We start from the raw sequence: 19,692 nt of genomic DNA, 5'->3' as shown, positions 1-19,692 counted from the left end.
CACAGCATTCAAAAGCCACAAATACTTCATAACTCTTGACCTGGGGGTACAACATTAGTAACAAGAGTATGTTCAAATGTATCGAAAAACACTGGTCATGTACATACCATGCACCTCTGTCATGTGAAGTACAGAGTGTTAATTACCCCACACAAATGGCACAAATTACCTCTTCTCTGGAAGCCATAAACAGTATCAGAAATCTTTTAAGTTTGGTTTTGATCAAATTGCAATTTAATGCTGCTCAATAATGTGCTATCAGATTGCAGCATGTTGTAAAATAGAAATTATAGCAGCATTTAGAAAACTGAGATTGTGGGAGGGCCATTTGCAAGATCATAAAGCACTTCAGCCCTCTTGTCACACTTCCCCTCTCACTGCATTTTTTATGTTTGAAATAGAGGGGTCTATTCACTAAGCTGCCATTGGCAGCTGAGTGACTAACCGACCCGAAGCGAAGTGAGCTAAGCATGTTCGGCCGACCCGAAGTGCAGAAGGAGTTCGACTCAGCTGATCCAACATCAGCAGTTAGTGAATAACCGAATGCCGCCGAGTGGCATTTGGCTCGGCTGTTCTGCTTGGTACCTCTGTGGAGTCACGAGGCGGCCCAACTAAGTCATCTCGTGGCCCAACGAAGTACTGATGGGGTGGTCATAATAATCTGGCCACTCAGTGTATGTCTGGCTATAGTCTCTAAAATATTGCTGCAGTATAACAGCTCGGCTGTTCTGCTCGGTACCTCTGTGGTACCGAGCAGCATAAAAAAACAGTTAAAAAAGTAGTAAAAAATAAAACAGAAAACGATTGGGCGGAGCTAGCAGTGACAGCTAGCTCCGCCCAACTGTTTTATATTGCCCGGGCGGTTCTGCTGCAGTCAGAATAAAAAAAAAATCACCATAGGAATGCATAGCTAGATTGCTATTGGCTATTTCACTTTGCAATAGCCAATAGCAAACTAGCTGTTGCACCTGCCCTCTGCTGCTGTCAATCACTAGAGGGGACCTGATGGAGAACGTCAGGTTCCCTCTGCTGATTGACAGCAGCAGTGGGCTGGTGCAATAGCTAGTTTGCTATGTGCTACTGCAAATTGAAATAGCCAATAGGAATCTAGCTATGCATTTCTATGGTGATGGTTTTTTTTTTCCTCTGACGGCAGCCAACGGCTCAGATGTCAGAAAAAAAAAAAAGAAACAGAGCAGGGAAAGGTTTACTCTGCTATTAGACTCCCAGAGCGTCTGGGAGAGTAATGACAGATGGCGTCCCTGGTTACCAAGAACACGGAGTGGCCATTAGATAGTGGCTCCCGGCCACCCAGGAGAGTTGGGCTGTCTGGAGATCAGTGTCCCTGGTTACCTGGTAACCAGGGACGCTGATCTGTCTGTGCAAGTGGCCGGAGCCAGCCGTGAGATGAAGGCTGGCTGCGCCCAGCAGTCAGTAGCAGTCCGTTTGGCCAGCTTCGGCTTTCACCTCGGCTCAGTCGAGCCGAAGCATATGCTTTCGGCTCGACTGAGCCGCTCGGCCACCTTCGGGAGCTGTACGGGCTATAGTGAATAGCCCATACAGTAGCCCTTTGGTTCTACTGAACCGAAGGGGTCCTGGGGCCGAAGCTAGCCGAAGGATAAGCCAAAGCTACGCCTAGATCCTTCGGCAGCTTAGTGAATAGACCCCAGAATCTCTTCATGTTAGATATCTTGATTGCTCGTTATGACCCATTTTGTTAATGCTGGATACTGGAAATACTGTATGTCAGTAATTTTTTTGGAAACAGGAGTTTTGCTTTCTGCATTGCTGTAGTCGAGCCGAAGCATATGCTTTCGGCTCGACTGAGCCGCTCGGCCAACTTCGGGAGCTGTACGGGCTATAGTGAATAGCCCATACAGTAGCCCTTTGGTTCTACTGAACCGAAGGGGTCCTGGGGCCGAAGCTAGCCGAAGGATAAGCCAAAGCTACGCCTAGATCCTTCGGCAGCTTAGTGAATAGACCCCAGAATCTCTTCATGTTAGATATCTTGATTGCTCGTTATGACCCATTTTGTTAATGCTGGATACTGGAAATACTGTATGTCAGTAATTTTTTTGGAAACAGGAGTTTTGCTTTCTGCATTGCTGCTGATCTGTTACTTGTAGTTCTACAAACTTATGTGTCATGGATCAGCAGCTAGCTGTTCTGTTACTTGTAGTTTCTACCTTGCTCTGACACTGTTCTGGCAGTTCTAGGTGTTGCCCAACTTCACCTACTGATTGTTATAGCAGCTTCTCAGCCAATCTGTGTTTTGTTATATTCCTGTCTGGAGGACAGGGAGTGCTGCATGCATTGCTTAAAGTGTATTTCCACTTTTGCAGCTAAATTGGGACACTAACATTACAACATTTTATATTTGTTACATGTTCCCATTCACAAAACGTAAGCTAAAAAAATGCTTCTTGTAGTTTAACCCCTTCATGACTGAGGCCCTTTTTTCAATTTTTGCACCCATGTTATATTCCACATTTTAGGCCTGAAAATGACGTAAATAAACAGACAAGTTTAAACTTTTGCCGCCGGGAGTCTGTTTAAACAGCCCCGATGCTGGCGACGTACACTGTACGTCGTCAGTCACGAAGGGGTTAAATTGCTTTTACTTGGTTTAGGGGTTCTTAGCTTTTTAAGGGTTACATTTTCTACTTGTTTCTCCTTCTTTGTAATGTTAGGAGGGGCTGTGAGGGGTGAGGGGTTTGCATTGTATATTAATGAAGTTAATGAGAGAAACACAATCCTCAAATTTCAGTCCTAACTCTTTCTATAAGGACAAATCACTGTGAAGGAGCTCAGAAAAAGCTGGACTTGTCTGCTGCAACAAAACATCTAAAAGGTAAAACTTATTTTTTTTTAAATTATTTTTTTTGTTATGCTGTGTGAATGGGAACACATAACAAACATATAGAGAGGTGTTCTCAAATTAGACTGCAAAAGTGGACATACACTACAAGATCACAATTGTCACAGCATTTGCTGGAAATGGTGCATGTTTCATGAAAAACATGTGGTGCCAGCTATTGTTTGTGTGTTAAGGGTTAACTACTGCATTAACCAACCCCAGTAATGATCACTCTCAGTCTGCTGGCCCTAGACTGGTACTGGAGGCAAAAACTACCTATATAAGGGATCCTACTTCTCATGATCAACAACTGTGGTTGGAGACTAGGGATAGGGTTGATGTTCCAGATGAACGCGAGTTCGGCGAACACACGAACTGGCAGGGCGTTCGGCGGGCTGTTCACCCGCCGAGCTTCCACCAGCCACTGTACCTTGTGAAGCCCTGACTGTGCAGCAGACTGAGAGTAATAATCACTCTCAGTCTGCTGGCCCTAGACTGGTACTGGATGCAAAAACTACCTATATAAGGGATCCTACTTCTCATAATCAACAACTGTGGTTGGAGACTAGGGATAGGGTTGATGTTCCAGATGAACGTGAGTTCGGCGAACACACGAACTGTCAGGCCGTTCGGCGGGCTTTTCACCCGCCGAGCTTCCACCAGGCATTGTACCTTGTGAAGCCCTGATTGGCTAAGGCCTTGCAGCTGACCACAGCTACAAGACTGATATTGTGTGCTTGGAGTTTGTACAATATTTCTGGCCATAGAAAATAAATAGTATTGTGCAATAAAATCTGCTTCTTCTCTCCCTCAGTTGTGGCCTAGTAAAATAAATTACATAATGTGCAGTAAGTCTGTACAATATTTCTGGATTCATCCGAAATTCAAGATGTGTTCAGCTAGCTGTACATACTCTCTAGCCACTGCACTATACAGTATGTCTGGCTATTGTATCTATAATATTGCTTCAGTATAACAGCTGCCTCATCTCTGGAGTGTAGGGTTGTGGTTTTGAAGTGTTTTAACATTTTATTCAACTTTTAAACAGTACAGTGTTATACTGCAAAAAAAGAAGATGCACATGCTATACTATAAAACTGTTTTTCCACTGTTTGACAATTGGTATGAAGTTGAGGGCTGTAATTAAATTTTTTGAAAGTGTAAATCTTCCTATAGTTTTTAGATCTATTGTGGCTTCTATTTTCATAGCTCAATTCTGGCCTATTATCGCTAGATAAGAATCAGGTGTCACAGCCAAATCTACTTTAAAAGCATTTGTTTCAAGTTGAAATTAATCAGATTGGAGGGCTGCTGCTTTTTAACCAAGACATAATGCAAAAGTAAAATAGTCTATTGCACATACTAGAATAATTGCAAAAGTAAAATAGTCTATCATACATGTTAAATAGGCAATGCTACAATATGGTGTAGCTGATGCTGTCTGTGGGAATCATACTATTCTGTAACACTGCATACAGCTTGACACCATCTTCCAAAAATGTTTTCCTATGTTGCTCTCAAAGTTGCATACAAAAGACGCCACTTCCTTGAATTTATTATTTTTCTTTGCATTGGCACATGTCCCCAATTATAGTGCCTTGCTTCCCATGTCTGTTGATTGACAATTCCTTGTATATAAGCCTTGAAAATGGTCAGAATTGATTTTCACCATTCAACCACGATTGGCTTCAGTGGAGTTAAGATTAAAGTTCACAATTTCAGATAATTTCAAAGAACAGTCCCCATATTGAACCCAGACACATTCACTCGGCACTATAACTACGCTATTCTTTATGCCTTGAGACATAGTTGATATTCTGAAAATATATACCGCCTCTCTGTATTGGCAGATTATAGAGTGGTTAATTTATTGAGTTTTCTTGGGTAAACCTCTCGGTTAAACTGTTTTGCATATAACAATTATTCAGGTGGGCATAGCTCTCAATTTTGTCTTGATTTAGAAAATATAATTTTTTTGTTTTTTAAAAACCTTTGAATAATTTCTGTCCATTGCAGTCTCCAAACGTGGTTTTTTTTCTTCTTGATGTCTATTTGAACATATTCACATTCTTAACAAAATTATTTTCACTATTATGTAGTCAACAACTTTTTTTTCTTTTTGATAGTTTGATCTAAACCTGTAAACAATGTACTGTATAACTTTGTAAATCAATTGTGCTTCTGATAATCAAATCGTTGCTATACGCAATTTGATGTTTTTCCTGCCATTATCTGTTGGTCTTTTCTCTGTCTTTATATTTCACTGTTCTATTTCCTTATTTGGTTGCATCCTTGCCAACAATTCCATTTAAATCCATTTACAATTCTCCTCTGCATCATCTGCTACTGCAGCTGTTTAAAATATGCATGTTTAGTTTCATTATTGTTATCATAATATGGGGCATGTGCAATGACAATGCTAATTCTTCTGCCTTCTTCCATCATAAATGCTTCCTTTGTTTTTTTGTTATTTAGTTAAAATTTGGTTCTTTATAGCCATTTCTATATAAAGCAATCACCTTTCTTTCTACTAAGTTCTTTAACTATATTTATTTCCTGTTCAGAAAGTACTCAAATATTCCATTACCATGTTAACTGTAGTCATTTGAAATTTCAGGTTTACACATGACTACATTATTAGTGTCTAAGCCTGTAGGGTGGGTACTGCCCATCAATGCCTGCAAAATTTAGATTTGTCTAGCAATCAGCAGGAGCTGCCTTTATTTACTAGTGCTGTAGGTCCTCACCCTATCTGTCACAATCCGGGATCAGGCTCAGAGTCTAGTAGCTGAAACAGCAGGCACATTTGTGGTATAACAAGCCGAGTTCGGTACACAAGCAGATGGTAGTAGTATAGGAGCAGGCAGAAGCATAGTCAGAGAGCAAGCCGAGGTACCAAGTATGAAGCAGAAGGCAATGAGAGTAGTTAGTGAATAAGCAGCCAAAGGTCGGTACACGGGTAGCAGTATGAGAGGATTGTATCACAGAAGTAGCAGGAAGCAATATATTGGCAGGAGCACAATAATCTGACAAACAGGAAGTTCAGAGGCATGGCTTAAATAGGAAATTCAAGAGAGGTGCAAGAAGTTCAGCAGAAACTAAGTTTACTTGAGGATTACACATGAGAGCAGGCAAGGAACCTATCCAAGGTTTCACGGTGGCTCAGCATGGAGAGCCACCGCCAGACACAGCAGAGGCCCTTGGTTCAGATCTAGATCCTGAGACTATCATTGAACTTAGCATATTGTATTAGCCGTTTCTCTGCCACAATCCCCCTTCATGTTTGAGATATCTTTGCTACCTCAGTCCAGGACTTTCTTTTTTTGCTTTTTGTTATCTTTTAATCAACAGATACCTGAGTAAGTTCCCATATGGAACTGAGGGATCTGCTTTATGGATTAGTCTTACCCTAGTTTTTAATACTCATGCTCACAAGTAGGCATGTGATGGTTGTAGATATAAAGTTTTTTGACATTCTCTTCAAGAACAATAGCACAACCATCCTTGCCTCCCCTCGTGCCAAAGTGCTAGGTGTAATCCAGGACTCTGACCTCTCTGTTCAGCCCCATCTCCAATCACTGCCCAAATATCTCTGCTTTCACCTCTGTAATATTTCCAAAAAAATCCCCTTCACAACCAATGAAACCACAAAGCTACTAATTCACTCACTTGTTATCCATCACCCTAATATACAGACTACCCCTCCTTAAGTCTTCTCCCCATTCATCCAACCCATTAGTGTTTGCAACCCCCTCTGCTAATCCCTCCACTGGATTTCAATCACCCAAATAATAAAATACAAAATATTAAGAACCACTTAAAAAGGCATCTCAGCCCCCAGCTACATCACCAAACTTCTCAAAATATCACTGAAATCATCCTCTTTGCTCATCTTGCTTTCTAGTTCCCTAGTTAACTCTTCCCATTATAATGTCCAGGACTTCTACAGAATCTCTTCCATGCTCTGGAACTCCCTACCAAAATTTGTGAGGCAGTCTCCTGCTTTGCCTGCCTTTAGGCAAATTCCAAAAGTGCATCTATTGAGAAAAGCCAACTATGCCTCTACTAAACAACTGACTTTTACTTTTCTCAAACAAAACATCCCAACACAGCTACTACCTTTTGTATCACTTGCCCTTCCCTTTTAATTTGTAAACTTTTATGAGCAGGATCCTCCTAACCATCGTGTCTTGAATTATAATTGCACTGTCTCCCCTTATATTTTAAAGCACTGCACAAACTGTTGGCACTATATAAATTCTGTATGAAAATAGTATAATAATTGCAGCTATGACATATATAAGTATATATTGGTTTGTTTATATTTTTCATCCCTAAATAATGGCTGCTTTATTATTACCCTCACACGATCATGTGTAGAATAGTTGTGGTGCCATGAAACCTTGTATTCACTTTGTGCCTACAGTGAGTTTCTTAAACCCTGAAAGAGGAGTTTGAATTTTTCTTTGGCAGCTTTGCACCTGGTTAGTTGAAATGAAAATACATATAAATACCAATAAAAAAATTACTTGAATTGCAGTATTAATTATTCAATTAATCAATAAATTAAGAGCTTTCCTTGGAATTAGTTATTTAGGCATTCAAAAATAAGTCTATGTAAGGAGCTGGATTATGTTCTTTATATTAAGATTTTTCATAATTTAGTATTTTTGCATATAATAAACGGCTTCTACCACTGCTTTTATAGTCCTGCAACGTGGAATTTTTTCTTTATGAGTGTTTAAGAGATCTTTTGAAATAAGCTCAACCAACACTGTTAAAAGTGAATAATATTTACCTTTCTTAATTATTTACTGTATGTGGGTGAATGAGCAGCTTAAAGTGAAGTTTACAGCATTTACCGTATTTGCCGGCGTATAAGGCGGCCCCCTAATTTTTCAGTTAAAAAAATAGGTTTTGGGCTATACTCGCCGTATAAGACATCTGTGTTTATTCTTGCCAGCCTTTGCTTTGTGTTGGTAGTTAAATGAGCCCGGAACATATCCCACACCAGTAGGCTACGTTTATGACAAAGTCCACCAGGTCGCCTACTCCATACATTATCGAGCCATAGCTTTACCCCTTCTTCATCCATCCAGCCTTTTTCATTCACATGTACAAAAACTCCAACAGGGAACTTGATTTTCGCCATTGTTTTTCTTTTAAAAATAATCATTGGTCTTAGTTTGGCGCCATCAGCTGTACATGCTAGTACCACTGTAAGGCTGGACTTCTCATGTCCTGTTGTTTTAATTAACACTGTTTTCGCACCTTTTGAATTGACAGTTTTTTTCCAACCATATCGAAATTCATAGGAGTTTCATCCAAATTTCCAATATTACTTAACGCGTAGCCGTATTCCTTGCGCCGTTGTATTACATATCGATGGAAACTACTTACTTTGCCGTAGAGATCTGCAGGTAATTTGTGTGCAATTTTGGTCTTTTGCCTCAGCACCAGAGTATGCCTTTCCAAGAACCTAGTACACCAGGATACAGTGGCCTTAAACCCTTTGCTGTGATCTCGGTTAGATTTGGCCCACTGAAGTGCAAACATACGTATTTTGTTTCGTGTCACTACATAACCATTTTGATGATGCTCATGCACCATGTCTGCTACATGTTTTTCGAGTTCTGGCCAATGTGCGGTGCCTCTTCTTAATGCACACTTACTCCTTGGCATACTCTTTAATGCATCTTCATTTGCTTTCCAGTCTCTGACCATCTTTTCTGTTACTCCATATTGTCTTGCAGCAGCACAGTTATTATGTTCCTTGGCAAAGTTTATAACTTTCAGTTTGAAACTGGCTTCATATTTCCTTCTTCTTGCTGGTGCCATTGTGTGGTCTTTTTGGGCCATTGTGGAGTCTTTTTCAGACATTTTGTTAATACAAAATATAAAAAAATATATATCAGCCCTCCCCTGTATTCAATTCAAGTATACCATACAGAAATGCAATTCTAGTTGTATAAAATTCAAATGTACGGTATATCAGCCTTTCATGTTGTATACAGTATGCTGTATATTAGCTTGAATAACAAGATTTATCTGTATATCAGGCCGCTGTATGTGTGGTAATACTGTACAGTAGCTTCGGCTACATACAGTATACCCCGCTGAGCCAATCATGGCAAGCAATCTACACAGCCAATCTGAGCAGGCTTTGTATACAATGCTCGCCATAATTGGCTCAGCGGGGAATACTGTAAAGTAGACGAAGCTACCGTACAGTATTACCACACATACAGCGGCCTAGACGAAGATAAATCCAGTTATTCAAGCTATTATACAGCGTACAGTATACAACATGGAAGGCTGATATACGGTACATTTGAATTTTACACAACTAGCATTACATTTCCGTATTTGCCGGCTGTCTTATATGCCGGCAAATACGGTATTTCTGTGGTAATACTTGGATCCAATCAATGAGGCTAATTTATTGAACGGTTTTAAAATGTTCACTTATCCAATCGTGTGCAGATATAATAAGATAATAGAAATATGCTTTTCACACAATTTGATGATTGAAGTAAATCTTCACACATTTTATGTGAAAATTCTTAAATCCTTTTGTAAATCTGCCTCAGTGTGTTAGTGTTTTTAAACTATTGTCTCACAGCTAGCATTCTTGATATATTAGGCATTTAATCTTGGTCCCAATCCAGGTAAAAGTTTGTAGTGGTAAAACTGTAATACAATTTATTTTTAAAGTAAAAAAAATTAATGCATGCACCATTGTTTTTTTTACTAAGCAATGTCTTTATTCTGGTTAATGTGTGTATACTATGCTATATCTACAACAGATGTGTGACAAATAATTAATAAATAGTGCATAGTGCTAAACCAATATCAATATATAAAACCCTGTACAATGGAAATATTTTAAACAGACTAATAGATCATTTTAATTTCAACCCTTGTTCCTCCAATGAATATAAAACTCTTCAGTGTGTAAATCACACATATGTGAACCAAAAATATGTAAAAGTAAATAAACACAAGGGCAATGTGTGCAATCCACACACCTGTGAACTTTAAATGTGCTATTCAATAACAACCATTATTACAAAGTGCTATAAGTGTTGTCTAGGTAAGTTTGAATATCTGTGCTGTATTCAGTAAAAAACATCCATGCAGTGTGGAATCCAATGGCAACCAATAACCATCCACTGCAAATATAAACCATGCTGTAACCAGGTGCTTTTTAACCCCTAAGTACTCCCTTAATTTGGATAGACTCACCAAAAACCGATGACCTTTAAATCATAAAAGGTCTTACAGCGCTTTCCATAAAGGGCAATATACACCTTCATTAGGAAATCCATCCTGTGTACGGGCATTTAACCACCAGTAATCTAAATTAGTGAGTTAAACAGAAAAAAACAGATGCTTCTCTATAGTGTAAAAAGTTTTCTTTTTTAATAAATAAAACCATGTTAAAATTCTTACAGTCTTCTGGTGTTATACCATAACCAGCTAATATGCCCAGTCCTCCTCCTCTGCTGATCTCTCTGAGTTTGAGAAGTATAATCTCTGTATGCGCTGACATCCCTGATCTCCACTCAAAGTGTTTAGCCACAGCAGAATTAATCTCCACTCAAAGTGTTTAGTCACAGCAGAATTAATCAGGAGCGGTGAATTTATTGACTGGTTTACTGCCGTGCAATATTTGTTTATTATTTGACTATACCATAGCCATTTTACTGTATTAGATTTTTTTCATTGTACAATGTTTCATCTTTGCCTGACAACAAAAAACAGCTGTGTACACATTATTATATATTCAATTTTCAAACCAGTGTAGAGAACAGTAGGTTAAAATGTTTAAACTGGATGCAAAATTGATATTGCTTGGTTTTTATATTTTCTGTCTTGAACTTCTGTTTTACTGACTTATACAACAATATTAAAACATTTTGCAAGCCATGTAATGATATATTACATGAATTTGAAAGTTATTTTTTAATATTCCTAAATAAAGATAAATCTTTGACAACACTGAAGAAACAGAGAAGGAAATAAAGTAAAGTGAAATATTAAATCTGTGATATCCAATAAAGCCAGATGAATAGCTCACAATTTAACTGAATAATAAAATAAAGCAGGAACCCATGCTCTCCTGAATATACATTCATACCTTCCTGGGTTCAACCCCTTCGTGACAGGAGACGTACACTGTACGTCCTGCCACAAAGTGCCTATATGACTGGCCACGTACACTGTACGTGACGAGTTATTTAAAGGAAAAACTATGAGATGAGTGAAACAAAGGAAGTAAGAAAGCTTTCACACCCCAAATAGCAATTGTTAACTGTGTTGAATATTTTCCACCTTAAGGTGTGCTAGTACCGAAAGGGGAGGGGCTTTTAAGAAATACTATAAACTCTCTTGATATAAAAATATAGAACTATTTATTAACATCACATGATTATAGAAAGGTAATTTCCTTTAAAAAACATATTATTAAAAAAAAACATAATTATTCCACATGCAATTATTGGTGTCATATCAGTTCCATAGCATGTAACTCAAAAGTTACATGAAAAGCCATGATCATAAAAGTGCAAGTGCTGAAGTGCCAGATATTACTGAGTGAATGTGTATTAAAGTGCCATGATAGAAAATCACGGAAATTAAATAATGGGTCAAGTAAATACCTCATAGCAAACCTCTGATGCATTCCTCACGAGTACCACATAGAAAATGACCACTGGTGTGGCCATTTATATGCTCTCCATGAGTTGAGTTAAGCAAATTAGATCAAATTGATTAAGTAAATAAATTGAAAGCCTCATGTGTGTGTGATTAAATTGGCCCTGCTCATGTAAATTGGCCCAGCTCAAGTTAAGGTGCCCATACACTGCACAATTCTCATACGAGAATCGCGGGAAATCCCACGATCGTACGAGAATCGTACGAAAAAGTTGCATAAAAAGTCATAATCAAAAAAGTGCAATGTTAAGGTGCTAGATATTATTGAGTGGATGTGTGTTAAAGTGCCATGATAGAGAGTCACGGAAATTAGATAATGGTTCAATTATGATACCTCATGTAGCCAGCCTCTGATGCATTCCTCACGAGTGCCACATAAAAATGACCGCGATTTGCGGCCATTTATATGCTCTCCACGAACGCTGCACACCGTAGCCCCCATCCACATATGGGTGGAGGCACGGTGCGCAGCGTGGTGCGTGATAGGCGAGCCCCGAGAGACGCGTGCGCATATGCTCTGGGCTCCCGAGACCAAGGGGAACAAAGGACACCTAAAAAAAAAAACAACCTGACGGGCAGGTCATCCAACACGTATCCATGACCCCCATGCATGAAAACACCGACAAACGAAGAAAAATCGAAAACCGCAAGAGACGGTCCTTCCAACGAAAATAAGTTGATATTGTCCAATGTATATACTCTAAATAAGTATTGAATTAATTTAAACTAAAAACAGTCTCCTAGTCTTTCCCAACTGAGATTCCTTTGCCGAACCAGAGGCTTGTGGTTGGCATAGCAAAACAACCCCACTGAGCGGATTGAGCTTGGCGGCTTGAACCTTGAAGAGTAAAATAGTAGAAAGGCATCATAGCACACTCACAAACCAGCATGTAAAACAACTTGTCTCACCACTAAGGATAATAACAGAGGTTTGGATACACGTCTTCTGCAGATGATGTGAAAGCTGCACTGCCGCGCCAAACCTCTGTTATTATCCTTAGTGGTGAGACAAGTTGTTTTACATGCTGGTTTGTGAGTGTGCCATGATGCCTTTCTACTATTTTACTGTTCAAAGCCCATTTCGTGTGCAGCTTACTGTATAACTGGTGACAAATTGTTGAGTGCGTTTGTCGTTTGTTTTGCTTGAACCTTGAAGAGTCACGACCGAATTTCAAGTCAGGATCTAGAGTACTGCCTATTCCGAGGATACCTCCGTACTATAAGTCGGCACGGCCGCACCACTTGGAGACACACTCGGATTGTGCTTATGTGTATGACCACTTGCATTCATTCATACACCTTCGAGGACCTGACGGGGTTCCACTTGATCAGCTGCACACTTGGGAAAGTTCCCCCTGAACTGTCATTACCATACTACAAACCACCAAACGGATACTTTGTCCTCCAGGATTCAGGGAGGCTGATGAAAAATCTGCAAACTGGCGGTGGAACCCGTCTGGATTGCTACTAAAACAACATCATAAAGAGTGACTGTTCCTCATATACAGGATACAATAACATTAGATACTTTTTAGTACACTCACCATTGGCCGCCTGCCACCCACGGAGGGTAACTATAACAAATGTTTGCCACCATATATTGATGCATACTAAGCTGTTGCAGTGAAGTTTCTCAGGAGTTTTTAAGATTTTAAATGTCTGTTCTGTGTGATTTATATGTTTACATTTTTTCTATTCAATTAAAATATGGTTGATTAATACTTGCATGTTAATATATTATTACGTTAATCAGTTCCAACTTGGGATTTCCTTGCTAGAGGAAAACCAATTTTTTACTATAATGTTTATGGAAACCCTGGAGCTGTTAACACTTTGTTTCACTCTGAGAGCAACCCCCTTCCCTAGTATTTAGAATAGATGAATTCTAAACTACTCTCTTCTTTATGATTTATGCTGAATCATTAAAATACTTTAACCCCTTCATGACTGAGGCCTTTTTTTCATTTTTTGTAACCATGTTATATTCCACATTTTAGGCCTGAAAATTACTTAAAACCCCCCAACATTATATATTTTCTGAATGCCAAGACCCTATAGAATAAACTAACACATACTAAAAGTATTTTTAGAATAAAACATACACGTCCACCCTGGTCATTGCTATAAGAAAGGGTCTGTTTCCATTCTCGTTCTCCTCTCTTAATTAGCCATGTCTAGAGTTAAGTTTCCCCATGTGTCCACTCTGGGACAGCCCCACAAATAACAAATCTGTAAGCAAAACTGAAGCAGGTGCACCTAATTGCTTTCCATTTATTAATGTTTTTGTTGTACTCGGTAATCAAAAAATCATAATGACCCAGGGTCATTTTATTGTATTTATTCAGACCTGAAATTATTTCTGTCTGTAGTTTCCAGAAGAGACTGTATGATTGCTGCCCTTTTGTTTGGTTAGGTAATCAAACATGATCCTGATGAAAACACCTCATAGTAATTGCATCTAATTTTAAAGTACTTTTTCATCAGCTTCTGTCTTTGATTTGATTCAAGATTTTTCTCATTAAGATTCACCACACATATACGCATGAATAAAACCAGCAAAATAATGAAGCTACACTTGAGATTAATCTGCCTTCTTAGAAGAAAGTGTAATAGGCACACTATTAACAGGCCATTCATTCTTTCAGAAGTAATGTTAATTCTATTGGTTTTCTATATAGAAAAAGAAAATTTGTGCTCAGAATTTAATTTATTTTAAACATTTAATGTTTCAGATGCACTAATTCAGGTTCGATTCAAAAGAAAACACTATCAGTCTAGGCCAGAAGAATTTTTTTTACCCTAATGTCCAAAAATTAAAAACAAACACACACACTAGGCTGCTTTGCTAAAGACGTTGCTTTTAAATAATGGCATGTGTAAGAGAGATTAACTAGTTGGGAATATTAAAGTTATACTAACAATCCAGACCAATATTCTTAATTCAGCTGGTTGCATGTATGCAGAGACCTACTCCATATGTAAATGGAAGACTGTGTCATTTTATCCTATGGTAGCAATGGTCAAAGCTGTAACTGTTCAGTAAGTACACTGTAGTGGGTGTAAGCCCTTCAAGGTCTTATGTAATACAGTATAATGCCCTACTGACAAAATAAATAAATACATTTTTGCTCCTAACTATATTAACAGAATGAATAACCGAAGGCAGCCAGGTAAAGGCAGCCAGGTAAATAACCGAGTCAAAGTGAACAGAGCCGAACGACTTTTGGCTATTTACTTCAGCTCAGTATGGCTGATTTCAGGCGTACATCGGCTAAAATCAGCCATACATCGGCTGCCTTCAGTCAGCCGAACATGCTCTGGATCGGCTGAGCCGAAGCTCCGGCAGCTCACTCGCTGCCATTCGCCCCTATTCTCATAGGGCCCGAACGGCAGTGAGTGAATAGCCGAATTCCTCCGAGTGGCATTCAGCTCAGCTATTCTGCGCAATACCTCAAAATATAAACAATTGGGTGGAGCTAGCGGTGAAATCACCGCTAGCTCCACTCAACTGTTTGCATTTTGCCGCCACCTGTCAGTCTTCCAGAAACTGGGCGGAGCCGACCATGACGTCATGGCCAGCTCTGTCTAGTTGTTGTTGTTTAGTGACAGACCAGCGCCCCCAGGTAATTTGAGGATGCTGACTTGTCATTACAACTGGGCGGAGCCAGACATGAGATCACGGCTGGCTCCTCCCAGCTGGCTTCAGCCAACCTTTCTCCACGCTTTAGCTGTCACTTTGGCTCAGCCGAACTGAAGCATATGCGTTCGGCTTGGCTGAGCCGCTCATCTGCTTTCGGTTGCTGTGCAGGCTATTGCGAATAGCCCGTACAGCAGCCCTTTGGTTCGACTGAACCGAAGGGCTCCGGCGGCTGAAGTGAGCCAAAGGATTAGCCGAAGTTACGGGTGGATCCTTTGGCTTCGTCATGAATAACCCTCAAAGTGAAAAAAAAGAACCAGGTGGATTGGTACAGGGATTCCAGCCAAGTACTGGAGAAAGAATAGAATTGAGTGACCTCCTTACACTCTGACTACATACTGAAGACTATTGCAATTGCTTTAAAGAAGCTTGATGTTGTTCAGACCTGGTGATCTAAAAATTAAAATACAATTTTAATAGCATTGAACTAAAATGTCTTATATAAATGATATTTACATTTATTGAAACTAGAACTTTCCTTTAAATTACTGGGGCTAAAAAAGTTATGTAAGGTGGTGCATTTTGTTCTTATGGTAACATGTTTTATAACTTTGAGGTATATTTATAAAGCAGTGAATATTTTTTCTGTGTTTGTAAGACTCAATCTTCCCTCCAGTTTTTGTCTAGACAGCACCATGGCTTCTTTTCCTTTTAAATAAAAGAAAGCATTTTTACTGCAGTTAAAAAAGAAATGGGCAGAGGAATTGGGAACATTTCTGTATGATATAGGAGTCTTGGAAGTATGTTTATCTCAATTATGTTAACACACCCCAGCCAGGTAAATTGTAGCAGATCCCATTTATTAGGTTCCTGGACTATTATGTCTGTTAATGGTTTAATCTATCAAAATAAATCTGTGCTGCTGGACAGGATATTTATTTCAAGATATTTTCAAACCAGGGTTCTCCATAGCAAGGGAAATGCCTCTTGGAGAAGTCTCACACTTTCTGTTTGGAGATATAGGGGTCTATTCACAAAGCTGCCTGATCTAGCTGTAGCTTCGGCTGATCCTTCGGCTAGCTTCGGCCCAGAACCCCTTTGGTTCAGCAGAACCGAAGGGCTGCTGTACGGGCTATTCACTATAGCCCGTACTTTCTCCCAGAAGGCTCCTGAAGTTGGCCGAGGCGCTCAGTCGAGCCGAGGTGAAAGCCGAAGCTGGCCGGCCGACAGCCTGCTACTGACTGCTGGGCGGAGCCAGCCATCATCTCACGGCTGGCTCCGGCCACTTGCACAGACAGATCAGCATCCCTGGTTACCAGGTAACCAGGGACACTGATCTCCAGACAGCCCAACTCTCCCGGACACTCCGGGAGTCTCCCGCTATTAGATAGCGGCTCCCGGCCGCCTCTCCCAGAAAGTTTTACTTTTCTCGATTGAGCAGAGTAAACCTTTCCCTGCTCTGTTGCACCCGCCCACTGCTGCTGTCAATCAGCAGAGGGGACCTGAAGTTCTCCATCAGGTCCCCTTCTAGTGATTGACAACAGCAGAGGGCGGGTGGATTAGCTAGTTTGCTATTGGCTATTGCAAAGTGAAATAGACAATAGGAATCTAGCTATGCATTCCTATGGTGGTTTTTTTATTCTGACGGCAGCAGAACCACCCGGCCAATAGAAAACAGTATGGCGGAGCTAGCTGTCACTGCTAGCTCTGCCCAATCATTTTCTATTTTATTTTTTTCTACTTTTTTAACTGTTTTTCTATTTTGCTCGGTACCACAGAGGTACGGAGCAGAATAGCCGAGCCGAATGCTATTCACTCACTGTTGTTCGGCATCTATGAGAATAGGCCAAACAGCAGCGAGTAGCCTGCCTGAGGTTCAGCTGAATCGAACTCCTTCTGCACTTCGGGTCGGCCGAATATGCTGAGCATGTTTGACTGACCCGAAGCCAGCCGCAGCAAGCCGATGTACGGCTGATTTTAGTCAGTGTACGGCTGAAAACAGCCATACAAGCTGAAGTGAATAGCCGAACAGCGTTCGGCTCACTTCACTTCAGGTCAATTATTCACTCAGCTGCCTACGGCAGCTTTGTGAATGGACCCCATAATATTTTGTATTTCAGATTCTAAAGTTAGATCATTGTTGAGATTGTCAAGTTCTAACATTATCACTGATAAAGAGGTTTCAGAATTTAGAACAAAGCATATTGTATCAATGGCAAATGCTGACAGCTTATTTTCCAATGGTCACAAAAGTTCCAACAACAGAACTCACAATTTTGGAGAGAGAGGCAAGCCTGCCTTGTGCCATTGTTAGCTCAAAATATTTCAAAAGACAGCCATTCTTACAGATCTTGGAAGATGTTTGATATAGGGATTATATCCATGGCATTAGCATGAAGTATAAGCCCACTTTGAAGAGAAATAGCCAATTGACCCTGTTGAATGCTTTCTAGGGTTGCACAGATACCAAGTACAGTACTCGGTACAAGTACGAGTACATGTACAGATACTTTTGAGCTCCAAGACTAAACTAGAGAAAAATTCAAAAATTAGGAGGCAGCTGTCATTTGTAAGGAGCACACGGAGCTCCTGGGATTTGTATATCTCTGTTTTAATGTACGATTTTGTTTTTATAAATATAAATAAAGGGATGCACAGATACCAGTTTTGCGAGTACGAGCACTGGTACTTGCCGAGTACTTACAAGTACGAGTACTGATACATTTTTGTTTATTGTTATGTGACAGTTTTCTAAAACAATACAGACTGATGATTTCAGGGCTGTGGTGGAGTGCCAGAGCCAGGTCCCAGCTGCAACCGCTGCAACCCTGGTATTTCTCATGAAAATGGCAAGTATCTGCACTGGTACTCGAAAAGTATTTGTGCATCCTTAATGCTTTCCCTTCATTAGTAACCAAAATAAGCTTTGGTATTTTAGAAGTGTATTCATTGTGGGCCATCATTGTTTCTGGGAGAATGCCAGTATTCTATAAAACACATTAGTGAATGTTGCTGTATTCTATCAGTTGATCTCACATTGTTTAATCTATCATCCTGTAAAACGTATTACTTGCAGGAAGGTAATGCCTTTAGCCAACGCTTTTTATCTACAAAAACCTCATACATGACTTATTGCCACAGGCATGTTCAAGTATGACCACAGTGTAAACAATTAGTGACAGCAGGTAAGACTAAACACTGTGTTAATTGTTTCACAAACAGAAGCTTTATCTTATAAATTTGAAGTTTTACATTTTAAGAAATATATATGGGTTATGAGCTATATGCATTATAGACGTTCAAAGGGAAATTAATCAATAATACAGGATTGTTCAAGGTCATATGTGAATTATAGAAGTTCACAAGAAAACATATCAGTAGTACAGAATTGTTCAGTGTATACTTATAGCAAATAGGAAACATCTAACATTCAAATGTTTTTGGATGATCCTGCCCCCTTCAATTTTTTTATTTACATTTGTGGGCATAGATGGGGTATAACATTCAAAATGAGTGTTGAATACATTTATGAACCAAGTTGCCAAGAGATTATAGGGATACATACTGTATATTACCCACTTCAGCTGCACAACCTGTAAACCCTTTGGACTATTCAAGTAAATTTTGTTTTGTTCTGAATGGATATTCATATGAATTTCATTAAATTCGGACATTCGGATGTATCCAATTTTCCAAATTCTAATGCGTACGAATGCGAACAAATCCGAATGCTCGTTTAAAGAAAATTCAGATCATCTGAATTTCATTTGCAACAAAATTAATTCAGACATATGACTGTTCTCTGGTCAATACGTTTTTTGGGGGCTGTTGGGGGTTGCATTACAGGCACGGTCATGTGAATTAATTCCAAAACAAAAATTCGGACAGACCCAAAATCTGAATAACTAACCGACTCAAATTTGGATCCAAAAAACAGAAGAAATAAAAATACCAATGGATCCAAAACAAATCTATTTTCTTTGTTTAGTTACATAGCTAGTCAGGTTGAAAAAAGACACAGCCCATTGAGTTCTTCCAATAGAGAAAAGAAAAAAAAGATGAATAAATAAAGCAAAATAATTTATAAACAGAACTCTATACAGAATCTCTTTAGAAGTTGTAAATTAGGTTTAACCCCTTCATGACTGAGGCCCTTTTTTCCATTTTTGCACCCATGTTATATTCCACATTTTAGGCCTGAAAATGACGTAAAACCCCCCAACATTATATATTTTCTGAATGCCAAGACCCTATAGAATAAAATGGTGGTAGTTGAAAATTTTTTCTGTTCTAAGAAAGGGTTAAAGATCTAGAAACATTTTTATGTTAATGAGGGGAAGCTTAGTTTGTACCTGGCTTTTTTTTGTGACTCGGAAATTGAGAGTGAAGCTTGAAAAGGCCTGATATACAAACACATCTAAAAGGTAAAAATACAAGTTAACGTGAATAATTTTGCACCAAGTACACCATATGAGCCATTTAT

This window comes from Nanorana parkeri, unplaced genomic scaffold, assembly GCF_000935625.1.
Source record: "Nanorana parkeri isolate BGI_ZX_2015 unplaced genomic scaffold, ASM93562v1 scaffold999, whole genome shotgun sequence".
Lineage (NCBI taxonomy): Eukaryota > Metazoa > Chordata > Amphibia > Anura > Dicroglossidae > Nanorana > Nanorana parkeri.
Note: the sequence above shows the minus strand (reverse complement) of the source record.